This window comes from Capra hircus, chromosome 25 (assembly GCF_001704415.2).
Source record: "Capra hircus breed San Clemente chromosome 25, ASM170441v1, whole genome shotgun sequence".
NCBI lineage: Eukaryota > Metazoa > Chordata > Mammalia > Artiodactyla > Bovidae > Capra > Capra hircus.
The window spans coordinates 28,015,157-28,031,060 of NC_030832.1; the positions used below are offsets into that span (position 1 = coordinate 28,015,157).

The 15,904-nt window shown below is 44.8% G+C and overlaps 1 protein-coding gene and 1 pseudogene across 1 annotated transcript in view; one reads left to right on the forward strand and one right to left on the reverse strand.

Annotated features, from left to right (window-relative positions):
- Nucleotides 1-1,489, forward strand: part of TPST1 (tyrosylprotein sulfotransferase 1) — a 91,217-nt gene extending 89,728 nt beyond the window's left edge. Inside the window, exon 6 of the mRNA XM_018040970.1 lies at nucleotides 927-1,489. The gene's annotated coding sequence lies outside the window, so the exon portion shown is untranslated. The remainder of the gene's footprint in view (nucleotides 1-926) is intronic.
- Nucleotides 10,960-11,548, reverse strand: LOC102187552 (annotated as a pseudogene).

The window sequence follows — 15,904 nt, forward strand, 5'->3', positions numbered from 1 at the left end:
AGTGGGCATACAGGTATAACAGCAGTTATCAGGCCTTGTAATTTTGTTTATTCAAAATATTTTCAAAAGTATAGATGAGAGTCTTCTCTGGCAGTCCAGTGGCTAAGACTCCATGCTCCCGATGCAGGGGGCCCAGGTTCAGTCCCTGGTCAGGGAACTAGATCCCACATGCCACCACTGAGTTCAAAAGTTCAAATGCTATAACTAAAGATCCCACGTGCGACAACTAAGACCCAGTACAGCCAAAAAAAAAAAGAGTATTCGATGAATTCCTTCCTGGAAACATTCATACAGGGATGCATTATCGACCAGCTGTTTTACAGGACTGATGACTCCAGCTTTGAGTTGCCACTACAGCAGCAATACATCCTTGTTTGCTTGTCGAGGCCTGTAGTGGCCCCCATGCGATGAGAGAAGAACTCAGGAGAAGCTAGGAAGACACCAAGGTATCTCAAGACAAAGCATAGTCTTTTGTCTTGTCTTTGGGATCCCTTTCGTGTATGAACAGCAGTCACTGTATTTCCTAAAGTTTGCTTTAAAGAACCTCAGTATCCACCTTTTGATATTAAACAGTCAGCATTCAACCCCTGGACATTTGACATCCCTGTCAAATGCCCTCAGAGTTGCTTCAATTGCAGACGACGGTTGCAGTCATTTGGAAATGGGCAGGAGCAGTCCTTGCTTTGGCTTTCATCCTTTTGTTTTGCATATCAAAGCTCCTGGCAGGCATCTAAAAGCATCCCAGACTGAGGGAGAGTGTGCCTCTCCAGTAGTCCTTCTGAAGCAGCTGTTCTCAATGGTCCATCCCCCTGCTTGTCTCCCCTGCTGTGCTGGGCTCACAGCTGGAAAGGAAGTGGTGTCGTGCAGAGAAGAACAAAGTGAGGTTAGAGTACACACCTCTGATGCATTCTGTTTGTCTGCCCTAGGGAAGACTGCTGCCTTTTTGGCCACAGAGAAATTTCTAGGACTGGCTGTCCCCTGCTGAGATCAGTGGAGTGTATGTACCATGCCTACATCTCCTGCTTATTTGCCAGTCTCCTTCCCCTGAGAGAGTGGGATGTCAGCACACGTTGGGACCCTCCTGAGTGACCTGCTTCCCATGTACAGCGCTCTCGATCCTAATTACACGCACAGCCCTGTGGAGAAGGAACCCAGCGGGGATGTGTGCTTTCTGTTAAAACTGCTCTGGCCCTCATCTTTTCTTACCAGATTCCAAACTTTGTTTTCAAGGGGAGGGTTTAAAAATGGGATCCTGTAAGCAAAATTGGGCAGTTTCATCTTGGACTAGGTTGTCTGTACATGTTCTAATGTTTTGTAGAACACTTGTGCCTGTTGAAATGTTTGATGTGGATAATGTTACATATCTTAATTATTTAAATAACTCATTGTATTGTTTCTGAGAAGTTGAGGAATTACCACATACATTTACAATTTGATGACTTTTGTATTTTATTTTTCAAAATAAAAGCTTTAAATGTGAAACACTCTGCTAGTTTACATGTTTTCATTGCTGTGATTTTAGAGAAGCAATAAGACGTATCAGATGATGATCTAATAAACCAAAGTTTCTTCAGTTCCTGTATTTCAGATATTCTGAGTGGAGTTTTTGCTGTAATTTATTTCAGAGAGACCCACTACCATCCTTTTGTCTCAGAATCCTGTTCTTTTGTTTCCTTCTCAATTGTCTGGTCTCCATAAAGTCTAATTTCAAAGAGACTTCCCCTGATGCCCTTTCTGCCAACCTCATTCACAATATCTTATCACACTTTGCAGTTTTTAATGTTTCTTAACTTCTTAAATTCTCTGTCTCTTACATTAGATAGTAAGATCCTAGAAGGCAGAGATGTGTCTTTCTGTGTTCATTTTTGTATTCCTGACACCTAGCAAAATGTCTGGCACATTGTAAGAACCTAGTAAAATATTTGGTAAATGATTAATCCTCCCAGAAGCCTCTAACGTATCCATTTCAGATGAAGAAACAGAGGCCAGCCTGGTCAAGTCATTTACACGAGACCCCTCAGCTAGTGCCACGGACATGGTTTCAAGCCTGACCCTACAATCCTTCTTTCCGCTCCACTCCCCTAGCCCTGTCCCCTTCAACTGAAAATGAATCCTGCTGCCGGATCAGTCATTTGTTCAGCACTATGTCTTAAGTCACTCTTTTGTTCAAAATCCTTTGATTCTCTAATGCCTCACACATGACATCTGAACTATTCTGCCTCCACAGTGTGGCCTTGGCACCCCTTGTGAACAGTACACTTCCTCCCAGGGTCCTTACACTATTTTCTGCTTCTTCCAGATGCCCAGAAACCCAGTCCCTCTCCCGTCTCCCTGGGAAATCCCAGCTCTGTTATGGGCTCAGCTGTCTTAAGTCCCATTGCTTGTTACTGCTCTAGTTACTGCTCCAGTTCTGCTCCAGCCTCCAGAAAGCAATAAAATCAGCTTTAGCATAACATAATTCGTGTTTTTGTTTTTTCCTTATTTCCTGTATTAGTCTTATGTTACCAGCATTGTAGGGAGGAGGTCACACACCCTTCCAGAGCCTATTAGAATGGGAGGCAAGGACATTTGTAAACTATAGCCCAGCCTGACTCCAATACTCACCCCTAGGTGAACATACAGAGAAGGTAATGGCACCCCACTCCAGTACTCTTGCCTGGAAAATCCCATGGACGGAGGAGCCTGGTGGGCTGCAGTCCATGGGGTCACGAAGAGTCGGACATGACTGGGTGACTTCACTTTCACTTTTCACTTTCATGCATTGGAGAAGGAAATGGCAACCCACTCCAGTGTTCTTGCCTGGAGAATCCCAAGGATGGGGGAGCCTGGGGGGCTGCCGTCTCTGGGGTCGCACAGAGTCGGACACGACTGAAGTGACTTAGCAGCAGCAGCAGCAGCAGGTGAACATAAAGATTTTTATTCCCTATGCCTGCCCACCTCTGGAGACTCCACCTTCAGGATTGGGATTGTGTTGGAATAGGAAAAGGAACAACTGCACAGAACAGCTGGCTCAGGAAAGAAGAACCGCTGCACAAGTGGCCCAGAGAAGCAGATGCTATGGTGTCTGCATCCCCGTTGACATTCCTTCCTTCTCAGAGCCTGATTTTCCCATCTCAGCACATTTCTTTCTGTTCCATGGAACATCTTAGAGCACCCCTATGAAGGTGACTATTATTTGTGAAATGTTATGATTCGATGGAACCAAATGGAACTCCTGTTGAACAAATGAAAGACAAGTGGAGTAAAATTTAAAAAGAGGTAACCGGGTGAGGGACCAGGGGAGATGTGTCACCTGTGAAGGTCAGAGAGCTGCCTGCGGCCCGCAAAGCCGTGGCTGCAGCCATCAGGTGAACCTGTGGAGCCAGGGAGAGGCCAGGGTCCTCAGCATCTGAGGAGGAGCTTGGCGAGAGCAGCAACTGTGAAAAGTCATAGTATTCCAAAATGAGAGGAAAAAAATCTTAGTAATCACTCTAGAAACGTTTATCAAGAACTTCTCGTGGTCCGAGCCCTGTGCCTGAGTGCACATGTCTAAACTCATTTAATTCTCAAAATCACACCAGAGGTAGGTATTATTTCTACCTGCATTTTTACAGACACTGGGTCAGGAGGCAGTACTAGCTTTCCAGACCAGCTAGTAAGTGATGGAATCAGGATGCAAGTACAGGCAATCTGGCTCTAGAGCCTACACCCTTACCCAGCACTCTGCCTCTCAGTAATCATCTTTTTACTAGAATAGAAACTTGTCATTAGCACTGAGTGACAACTATTTAAATACCCCCCTTGTACTTAGTCATTTGCTGGGTATAATTGTTGTGCCAAGAAGTGCTGCCTTGTAAATTTATGATCTTGGTGAAAATCAAGAAGAATGGACATAAAACAATTATTTCAGGCTCTAGCTAACAAAACCTATAGTATTACCTACCACAACCTGGCTGGTAGGTGATGGATAAGTGATAGTCTAGGCAGGACTCCAGTGTTGCCCCGAAATTTGTCTTCCTAGGGACCCCAGATCCTGGGCTGTCTGGGCTTTTCTCTGGCAGGATCTGTATTTGGGGTATTGAGCTCCCTTCCCTGCTTGTTTGTCACTATCCTACAGTCTTCTGTGGAGAATTTAGGTCTTTGCATAAAGCTGAGCTCTCCTTTTGTTCTGAATTGGGCAAAAGAGATAATTTGTATTCGTTTTGGGTTTAAGTCCTAATAAAGCACACTATTTGAGGGTTTTTTAAAAAAATAAATGACTTTGATTCTCCCTTTGGAGTTTGCTGATTATTACTGGACATCCAAAATTAAATCATTTTTTACAACAAAACCACTATTTTGTTATGTCCGGTGGAAATGGCTTTATGACCTTTCCCTGAGATGGAAAGCTCTAAATGCCCTCTGTTGGTCAAACATGGAATAACTGCTGAATGTACAGAAAAGTTTTTAAGTTGAAATATGGAAATATTTCATAGATGTGTGTAAAAGTTTCCCCACAAAGATGTCCACTGCAATGAAGTTTAGAGAAAATACTGGAAAACTATTGAAAGGCAGGTTTAGTTGATTTATGGTACATCCACATAACAATATTCAGCTAATATGATACTGTAGAAAATTTTCATAACAAGGAAAAATGTTCACATTACATCAAGTGAAAATTTGAAATCACAAAGCTGTTTAGTATGCTCCCACTTCTATTATTTAAAGGATGGATAGAAAACTAAATGGAGTCACTAAATTGAAAGAACAGAAAGGACATGTGCCAAGATATTAACAATCTTATCTCTTTGTGGTGGGGTTGTGGGTATTTTTATTGTCTTTCTGCTTAACCCTGTTTTCTAAATGCTACAATCAGCATGAATTACTTTCAGTAAAGAAGTGAAAAGCAGTGAGAGCTTTTTAAAAGAAATAAGAGATCGAATGCCCTAATCTTAGAAAATCTGGGGTCTAGAGTACTGCTGTGACTTACCCAAGACGAACCATCTAGTTAGATTTAACAGGGACTTTCCATTCACTTATTTTTTGATGTCTCATTATTTAGCCGGTCCTTTTGATGAAAAATCAGTAATATTAATAATCGTCTTTGCTATCGGTTGTTCGTCACAAATGAGTAGCTGAGACTTGAATTAGAAATGAAGCGTTGGTATTTCTGTACATAACAAGCAGCTCCCTTGTTGCAGTCTATTGAAACTCAGCCCTTTACACAGGGTTTATAAAAAAAGAAGAAAAATTTCTAAAAAGACATGAAGCTGGGTATTAACTATTAAGGCATTTAGATGGAGCACATTTGAAAAGATCACAGTGCACTTAGATCTATTTCTCTTGTGTGGGGATTCAGTTCAGTTCAATCTCTTACTTGGGTCCGACTCTAAGACCCCATGGACTGTAACACGCCAGGCTTCCCTGTCCATCACCAACTCCTGGAGTTTACTCAAACTCATGTCCATTGTGTCAGTGATGCCATCCAACCATCTCATCCTCTGTCATCCCCTTTTCTTCCTGAGTTCAATCCTTCCCAGCATCACGGTCTTTTCAAATGAGTCAGTTCTTCACACCAGGTAGCCAAAGTACTGGAGTTTCAGTACTTTGAATGTACAATGAATATTCAGGACTGTACAATGAATGTTTAGGACTGATTTCCTTTATTATACACTGGTTGGATCTCCTTGCAGTCCAAGGGACTCTCAAGAGTCTTCTCCAACCCCACAGTTCAAAAGCATCAATTTTTCAGTGCTCAGCTTTCTTTATAGTCCAACTCTCCCATCCATACATAACTACTGGAAAAAACCCTAGCTTTGACTAGATGGACCTTTGTTGGCAAAGTAATATCTCTGCTTTTTAATATGTTGATCATAACTTTTCTTGCAAGGAGCAAGCATCTGACTTCATGGCTGCACTCACCATCTGCAGTGATTTTCCTGCTGCTGCTAAGTCGCTTCAGTCGTGTCCGACTCTGTGCGACCCCAGAGACGGCAGTCCCCCAGGCTCCCCCGTCCTTGGGATTCTCCAGGCAAGAATACTGGAGTGGGTTGACATTTCCTTCTCCAATGCATGAAAGTGAAAGTGAAGTCGCTCAGTCATGTCCGACTCTTAGCGACCCCATGGACTGCAGCCTACCAGGCTCCCCCATCCCTGGGATTTTCCACAGGCAAGAGTACTTGAGTGGGGTGCCATTGGAGCCCCCCAAAATAAAGTCTGTCACTGTTTCCCCATCTATTTGCCATGAAGTGATGGGACCGGATGCCATGATCTTAGTTTTCTGAATGTTGAGTTTTGAGCCAACTTTTTCACTCTCCTCTTTCACTTTCAAGAGGCTCTTTAGTTTCTTCTTCGCTTTCTGCCATAAGGGTGGTGTCATCTGCATATCTGAGGTTATTGGTATTTCTCCCAGCAATCTTGATTCCAGCTTGTGCTTCTTCCAGCCCAGTGTTTCTCATGATGTACTCTGCATAGCAGTTAATTAAGCAGGGTGACAATATACAGCCTTGACGTACTCCTTGCCCTATTTGGAATCAGTCTGTTGTTCCATGTCCAGTTCTAACTGTTGCTTCCTGACTTGCATACAGATTTCTCAAGAGGCAGGTCAGGTGGTCTGGTATTCCCATCTCTCTCAGAATTTTCCACAGTTTGTTGTGATCCACACAGCAAAAGGCTTTGGCATAGTCAATAAAGCAGAAGTAGATGTTTTCCTGGAACTCTCTTACTTTTTTGATGACCCGACAGATGTTGGCAATTTGATCTCTGGTTCCTCTGCCTTTTCTAAATCCAGCTTGAACATCTGGAAGTTCACAGTTCACATACTGTTGAAGCCTGGCTTGGAGAATTTTGAACATTACCAGCATGTGAGATGAGTGTAGTTGTGTGGTAGTTTGAGCATTCTTTGGCATTGCCTTTCTTTGGGACTGGAATGAAAACTGACCTTTTCCAGTCCTGTGGCCACTGCTGAGTTTTCCAAATTTGCTGTCATATTCATCTTTTAGGATTTGAAATAGGTCAACTGGAGTTCCATCACCTCCACTAGCTTTGTTCATAGTGATGCTTTCTAAGGCCCACTTGACTGCATTCCAGGATGTCTGGCTCTGGGTGAGTGATCACACCGTCATGATTATCTGGGTCGTGAAGATCTTTTTTGTATAGTTTGTGTTTTTTTGCCTCCTCTTGTGAGTATCTTCTGCTTCTGTTAGGTCCATACCATTTCTGTCCTTTATTGAGCCCATCTTTGCATGAAATGTTCCCTTGGTATCTCTAATTTTTTGAAGAGATCTCTAGTCTTTCCCATTCTATTGTTTTCCACTATTTCTTTGTACTGATCACTGAGGAAGGCTTTCTTATCTCTCCTTGCTATTCTTTGGAACTCTGTGTTCAAATGGGTATATCTTTCCTTTTCTCCTTTGCCTTTCGCTTCTCTTCACAGCTATTTATAAGGCTTCCTCAGACAACCATTTTGCTTTTTTGTATTTCTTTTTCTTGGGGATGATCTTGATCCCTGTCTCCTGTACAATGTCACGAACCTCCACCCATAGTTCATCAGGCACTCTATCAAATCTAATCCTTTGAATCTGTTTGTCACTTTCACTGTATAATCGTAAGGAATTTGATTCAGGTCATACCTGAATAGTCTAGTGGTTTTTCCTACTTTCTTCAATTTAAGTCTGAATTTGGCAATAAGGAGTTCATGATCTGAGCCACAGTCAGCTCCCAGTCTTGTTTTTGCTGACTGTATAGAGCTTCTCCATCTTTGGCTGCAAAGAATATAATCAGTCTGATTTTGGTGTTGACCATCTGGTGATGTCCATGTCTAGAGTCTTTTCTTTTGTTGTTGGAAGAGAGTGTTTGCTATGACCAGTGTGTTCTCTTGGGAAAACTCTGTTAGCCTTTGCCCTGCTTCACTATGTCCTCTAAGGCCAAATTTGCCTGTTACTCCGGGTGTTTCTTGACTTCTTACTTTTGCATTGCAGTCCCCTATAATGAAAAGGACATCTTTTTGGGGTGTTAGTTCTAGAAGGTCTTGTAGGTCTTCATAGAACTCTTCAACTTCAGCTTCTTCAGCATTACTGGTCAGGGCACAGTCTATCAATTACTGTGATATTGAATGGTTTGCCTTGGAAATGAGCAGAGATCATTCTGTCGTTTTTGAGATTGCATCCAAGTACTGCATTTTGGACTCTTTTGTCGACTATGATGGCTACTCCATTTCTCCTAAAGGATTCTTGCCCACAGTAGTAGATATAATGGTCATCTGAGTTAAATTCACCCATTCTAGTCCATTTTAGTTGGCTGATTCCTAAAATGTTGACGCTCACTCTTGGCATCTCCTGTTTGACCACTTCCAATTTGCCTTGATTCATGGACTTACCATTCCAGGTTCCTATGCAATATTGCTCTTTACAGCATCAGACCTTGCTTCTATCACCAGTCACATCCACAACTGGATGTTGTTTTTGCTTTGGCTCTGTCTTTTCATTCTTTTTGTTGTTATTTCTCCACTGATCTCCAGTAGCATATTACCCACTCCAGTATTCTTGCCTGGAAAATCCCATGGACAGAGGAGCCTGGTAGGTTATAGTCCATGGGGTCACAAAGAGTTGGACACAACTGAGTGACTTGACTTCACTCACCTGGGGAGTTCATTTTTCAGTGTACTATCTTTTTGCCTTTTCATACTGTTCATGGGGTTCTCAAGGCAAGAATACTGAAGTGGTTTGCCATTTCCTTCTCCAGTGAACCACATTTTGTCCTGGACAGCTGCAGGCTGTGCCCTGTGAGCCACCAGGCGTCCTGACTGTGAGCTGGAGAAATAACCACAGATGCTTCTGTGAACCTACTAGACTCCCTGTGAAACAGATGTGGTCACAACTTCATTTTTCACTGGGACTCCGTAATGGTTGTGGCATGCAGGATCTTTAGTGGGATCTAGTTTCCTGACCAGGGATTGAACCTAGACCCCCTGCATTGGGAAAGTTCTAGATTGCTTTCTCCTAAGACGGTAGGCACTGGAGTGGCGGCTGCATGGTGCTGGAGCAGCTGTGAGGAGATACCCCACATCCAAGGGCAGAGAAGCCCCAGAAAGATGGTAGGAGGGGTGAATTGGCGTTTAGAATCAAACCCCATTCCCACCAGAGACACTCAGAGGGCTCAAACAAACCTTCTGTGGACCAGGACCCAGAAACCCACAGAGACTGGGACAGAACTGTGTTTGAGTGTCTCCTGTGGAAGTACGGGTCAGCAGTGGCCTGCCGCAGGGGCACGGGCTCTGGGTATAGCAGACTTGGGTATGGCATAAGCCCTCTTGGAGGAGGTAGCCATTAACCCCACCATAGAGCCACCAGAACTTACACAGGACTGGGGAAACAGACTCTTGGAGGGCACAAAAAGAACCTTGTGCATACCAGGACCCAGGAGAAAGGAGCAGTGACCCCACAAGAGACTGACCCAGACTTGCCCATGAGGGTCCAGGAGTCTCTGGCAGAGGTGTGGATCGGTGGTGGCCTGCTGCAGGCTGGGGGCACTGGGTATAGCAGTACATGCATGGGATCTTTTGAAGGAGGTCGCCATTATCTTCATTACCTCCACCATAGTTTGAAGTTGAAGTGAAGTCGTTCAGTCATGTCTGACTCTTTGTAACCGCATGGACTGTAGGCTACCAGGCTCCTCAGTCCATGGAATTTTCCAGGCAAGAGTGCTGAAGTGGGTTGCCATTTCCTTCTGCAGGGGATCTTCCCAACCCAGGGATTGTACCCTGGTCTCCCACATTGCAGGCAGATGCTTTACCTCTGAGCCACTAGGGAAGCCCTCCACCATAGTTTGGCCCCAGGTAAATAACAGGGAGGGAACACAGCCCCACTCATTAACAGAAAATTGGATTAAAGATTTACTGAGCACGGCCCCGCCCATCAGAACAAGACCCAGTTTCCCCCTCAGTCAGTCTCTCCCATCAGGAAGCTTCCATAAGCCTCTTATCCTTCTCCATCAGAGATCAGACAGGCTGAAAACCACAGTCACAGAAAACTAACCAATCTGATCACATGGATCACAGCCTTGTCTAACTCAGTGAAACTATGAGCCATGGTGTGTAGGACCACCCAAGATTGACGGGTCATGGTGGAGAGTTCTGACAAAACGTGGTCCATTGGCGAAGTGTCGGGGTTGGTAAACTGCAAGCATTGAGCCAAATCTGACCACATCGTTTATGTCTTATGACATAATTTACTACGTAACCTATGACATCACTTGCGTCTTGTCTATGGCTGCTTTTCCTCAACAGCAACGGAGCTAAATACAGACAAACTCTATGGCCTGGTAAATTGAAAATATTTACTCTCTGGCCCTTTACAGAAAAAGTTTTCAGACCCCCTACTCATAGATTATTTTAATCCTATATTGCCTCAGGATATTTTAACATTTCACCAACCCACTCCAGTATTCTTGCCTGGAGAATCCCAGGGAAGGGGGAGACTGATGGGCTGCCAGACTCTATGGGGTCACACAGAGTCGGACATGACTGAAGCGGCTTAGCAGCAGCAGCAGCAAACGACTCTTAGCTGACAGTTCCAGACAGATGTCAGAACAAATATCAGCGCTAGAAAGCCCCCAAATGGCAAATTGTTTTTTTCCGATACTCTTTTACTGCCTCAGAGAAGCAAGCCACTCCCAACCTCAAATCTAGGGCAGTTTCTAAGCGGGCGGGGGTCCCTGCCAGGGAGAAAGGCTGTGGAATGGTGGAGCCGTCCCAAGAGATAGGGACACCAGAAGATAAGGTGCATCTTATCAGGGCACAGGGGATTATATTTCCTAATAAATTATTTTCCCACTTGATGGAATCATATTGAATAAAAAATTTTTTTGGATGTCTGATCTTATTTATTTGTTACTCTTAGAACATCTCATTTTTGACTGGACTCAGAAGTAGAACCTCTCTGCGAGGACAGCCTCCGTCTCTTGGCAATCTGTTCCTGCTGTTTTTCTTTGGCCTCCTTCATTCTCTTGGCCAAAAGTTTAGGCCATACGCCAGTGTTTGTGTTGCAGAACTTGTGGAGTCATGAGACGCTGAATCTTGGGTGCTTTAGTCTTAGGTTTCTTACCGTCTTTGTTTAGGGGCTTTCGCACAGCATACTGGCAGATATCATCTTCTTTAGAGATTGAAAAGTTCGCGGATTCTGCTATTTGGGACCCAGGCGACGAGGCACTGTAGTATCAGTGAGTCCAGGAATATCCTTCTCCCCTTTTTTCACGATGATTGGTATCTACAATGCAACCCTGTACAGATTTGTGCTTTCTCTCTCCAGTCCTTCTTGGTCTGTAACAGGAATGCCCCTTACTCAGTAGCAGGTGAACTCAGCCATGGGACAAGACACCCTGCTTCATGGGGAAACCCTGCTTATCGTTCCCGCCACTGATTCGGACCACATAACCCTTCCATTCTTCACCCAGATCATCAGCAGCAACTTCTGTGGCCATACGCTTCTCGTAGAAGGTATAAAGTTTTCGTTCATCATCTGCTTCAATGAGCTTCTGGCAGCCAATGGCCGGGAAAGACATGTTCAGCTTCATTCTGAAGCGGCCGACAGCCTCTGAGGTGCCACAAAGAGCTGACTAAAAGATTTTTAAACTGTGAAGTGCTTAAACCTGAACTGATAAGACTAGTGAAAATGCCAGTCAAGAGGGTGGGAGGGAGAACTGGGGATGTGGCTCCAAGTAACTCACCCAGCCACCAGTGAGATTTGACCGTAATGCTTCCAGAGGTGCCTGGAACAAGAGTTCACTTAGAGACATAAAGGGGTGGGAGAGTAATTGGCAGCAGTTGGTAGGACAGCTACCAACTCAAACCAAATTGTGTGCATGCTAAGTCGCTTCAGTCATGTCCAACTCTATGACCCCATGGACTGTAGTCCACCAGGCTCTTTTGTATGGGATTCTCCAGTAGGGAATACTGGAGTGGGTTGCTATGCCCTCCTCCAGGGGATCTTCCTGACCCAGGGATTGAACCTGCATCTCTTATGTCTTCTGTGTTGACAGGCAGATTCTTTATCACTAGCACCACCTGGGAAGCCCTCAAACCAAATTAATAAAACACTATTTTCAGGGGACTTCCCTGGTAGTCCAGCGGCTAAGACTCTGCACTCCCAATGCAGAGGGTCCGGGGTCAATCCCTGGTCGGGGGACTAGATCTCACATGCTTGCAACTAAGACCTGGCACAGCCAAATAAATAAATAATTTTAAAAAGAATAATAAAATACTATTTTCATAGGATTCTGGATGTGATTGTTATCATTATTTTAATTTTTACTTTTTGGCTGCACCATGTGGCATGTGGGATCTTAGTTCCCCAGCCAGGGATTGAACTGGCACCCTCTGCAGTGGAAGTCTTAACTACTGGACTGCCAGGGAAGTCCCAAGTTTGTTTGTTTGTTTGTTTTCCATTAACTTTTATTGGAGTGTAATTGATTTATAGTGTTGTGTTGGTTTCTACTGTTGGATGTGAGTTATTTTTGCATCCATATTTTATGTTGTTTTATTATAATTAACTCACAGAAATATAAAACATTCATAAAAACTGACATGCAAAGAGCTTAGGATGAGAATATTTTGGGGCCCATGTCATCTTGCACAGTGAAAATAGAGTTATCAGTTACCATGGTTACCAATGTGCACTTCAAACCAAAAAGCCCCCTCCCCCACTGAATGTTCTGCCCTGGATAACACCCCTAGGACCTTTCACAACTTGAGGGGTGCCTCTTCTCACCAACCCAGCATGATGCCACCCTGAAATTCCCTGGCTCTATGATATCAATAACAATCCACGCCTTTATATACCAATAATACCAATAAAATCTATGGAGAGAAGTAATTATTTGAACATGATTTCTTTCATGTATTCATCTGTTGAGTTTCTACTCTATGGCAGGCATTCTTCTGGATCACAGAGGCTGATTACAGAGATGAATAAGACAGCAAAATGGATGCCCTCACCCTAGTTCTGAAAATTCAGGAAGGTAAAGACCAACAGAGGACCTCTGGTACACCACAGCAAAAAAAGAAAAGTTTTAACACTTCCACATCCGAGATGGTCTGCTGAAAGAGCAAGAAGCAGGCCTCCAACTCAGGGTCCACTTTCCCCCTCCAAATCTCAAGTGCAGGGATCTGCTTGGTGAAAGTTAAGTCACCTGTAGAACCCAGGATTCAAGATACTATGGAAAAGTAGCTTTTAGATTTCAAGGTTCTGGCATTCAGTGAGGCACACCTATGGGGGGTAGATGGGATTCAGAAAAGAAATGACAGAGCCAATCTGAAGATCAGCCACATTTTTCAAGTGGACAGTGGGTAAGGCTAAGGAACAGCAGTGGTTAATGAATGCCGGTGCGTCAGAGGCTGAGGGAGAGCTGAGCTGAGTTCCGAGCAAGTGTGTCCTTAACCAAGCTTTTGTGCCTTGGGACTTGGGAAACTGCTGGCAAACAGCCTCCTCCTCAAAGCTGGGAGAGAAAGGAAAGGCCAGTCCTTCAACTGGGAGGAAAAGAAGATGGATGCTTTTGTTCCCATTTTTATTTCCTTTATTGTTCTTATTCACTGAATTAGAATTGGGAGAGAAAATTCAGTAGTTGGATCAGTACTTTGGAAATCTGTTGCCATTCAAAAGTTCTTTTCTTTAATGAGGCATGGAGGATAGAATCCATTTGACTAATTGCAGGGTTCCATGCCTGTAGGACTATCTGTTTGAGTGACTCCTGGAGGAAAAATAATCCCAGCACTATAAGTGTCTGTGTTCTGAAAGCAGAACCCACCCCTGCACGCCATGCCCCCTCCAAGGGTCATCGACCCTTTCCTCCAGACCTCATGCGGACTGGCCTGGAAATCATTTCACTGCAGGCTGGAGGTGGCCGCTGCCAGTGAAGTGCCCTGCTTTCCCAGAAAACCTGCTCCAACCCCTGCCTACTTGCTCAGCAAGTCCTCATTCCAGGCAGCTGATCTTGGATGTCCCCTCACCGTGTAAACAGAAACCAACTGGGAAACTATATTCTGGAAGGAAATATATTCCTCAACCAAAAACGAAGATGAAAACTCGAACACATTCAGTAATGTAACCATGATGGCACATGGATTTTCCTACATCCCAAGTCTCTGGGGCTCCCTTCCTATTCTTTTTATACAGCCTTGCTTTAAGATGTAGGACTAAATGTCACCCCAACAGCCCTTAGCTCTGTGGTTTTCTCCAAGGATTCCTAGGGGAGGAGAGGCCATCTGGCAGAGGGGATAAATGAAGCAAGGTGGTTCAGGTAACTCCTTGTTGTATTACCTACTGAACCAACCCAGGATCTACTAAGACTTCTTGTTACATAAGATAATAAGCTTCTCCTATTATTTTAAGCTAGGGATCCCCAACCTCTGGGATCTAATGCCTGATGATCTGAGGTGAAGCTGATGTAATAATAATAGAAATAAAGTGCACAATAAATGTAATGCGCTTGAATCATCCAGAAACCCTCCCATCCACAGAAAAATTGTCTTCCACAAAACTGGCCCCTGGTGCAAAAAAGGCTGGGGACCACTGATTTCAGCCACCTTTGGTTGCAATTTCTATTACAGCTGAAACTTCCTAAGGATGGAAAGAGGAAATTTTGTTATACTGTTCAGAAAGGCTGGAGCAGGTAGTGAGAGCTAAGAGATGGCCTCAAGGGGCCTTCATCAGGGCAGTGCTGCTCAAAACACGGTTCAAGGACCTGCAGCATCAGAATTACCTGGGCGTTTGTTAGGAATGCAAATTAAAGGGCTTCACCCCAGATGCACCAAATCAGAGTCTCTGGAGGAGGGGCTGGGGATCTGTATTTTACCCTTTCAGTAATTCTGATGCAACTATATTTGGAGAAGGGCTTCCTTAGTGGCTCAGATGATAAAGAATCTGCCTGCAATGCGGGAGACCCGTGTTCCATCCCAGGAAGGGGAAGATCTCCTGGAGAAAGGAATGGCAACCCACTCCACTATTCTTGCCCTGAGAATTCTGCCAATAGAGAAGCCTGGCAGGCTACAATCCATGGAGTCACAAAGAATTGGACACGACTGAGAAACTGGGCTGGGAATCTGTGTTTTAAGAAATTCTCCCTCCAGTAATTTTGATGAAACTGTATTTAGAGAAAACACTGACCTAGGAGACTCCTACAACTGGGAGTGTGATTGGTCCAACAGAGGAAGTGTTGTGCCTCTTGCTCATGGCTGACTTCCCTGAAGCTGTGCTAATCCTCTAGGCCTCAGTTTCCTTTTCTGACACAACGTGAGATTCAAATGAAGAGCCCGATGTAAAAATGGTTTGAAAGAGCTAAAATCTTGACCCCCTAGGAGACTCCCTGAGCTGACTGTCATACTAGGAGACATGGCATCCAAGGCTGTAGACAGACGTGTTGGGCCAGGCTGGACTTTGCCTCGGCAGCCTGTGAGCTTATTTGGACAGGGCGTGCGTGTCTCCATCCGTGTCTCCAGGTGTCCAGAGGAACACCTGACGCGTAGAGGGTGAAGAGTTACGGCCATTCTTAATAGAACTCAATTGCCCCTGTTTTGAATTTCCTTTTTCGGATTGCTGCTTGAGTCAGTCGGGAAAGACTGGAAACCCAGGTTCTGTCTCTGAGGTTAGAGGAGGGCCAGCCTCTGTCGCAGTGCTGCCCTTCCTCTCCGACAACCTCAGTGACCTCAGCCTCCTCCCTCAGGAAAGGATGCTCAGGTTCTCCATTGAGGAGACCCGGTCCTCCCGGATTCGCATTTCCCCGGCCTTCGACGCCCAAGGATGCGCAAGACGCATTGCCCTGGAAACGTACGAACGATTAAGTCGCAAGCCCTCTCTCTCCTCAAGTTTCCAGGTGTCGACTGGGATGCGGGAGCCACCCTCCCCGCCAACAAGAAGGCCCGGCTTAGAGGTGGTGGCCGCGCGCGCTCCCGTTG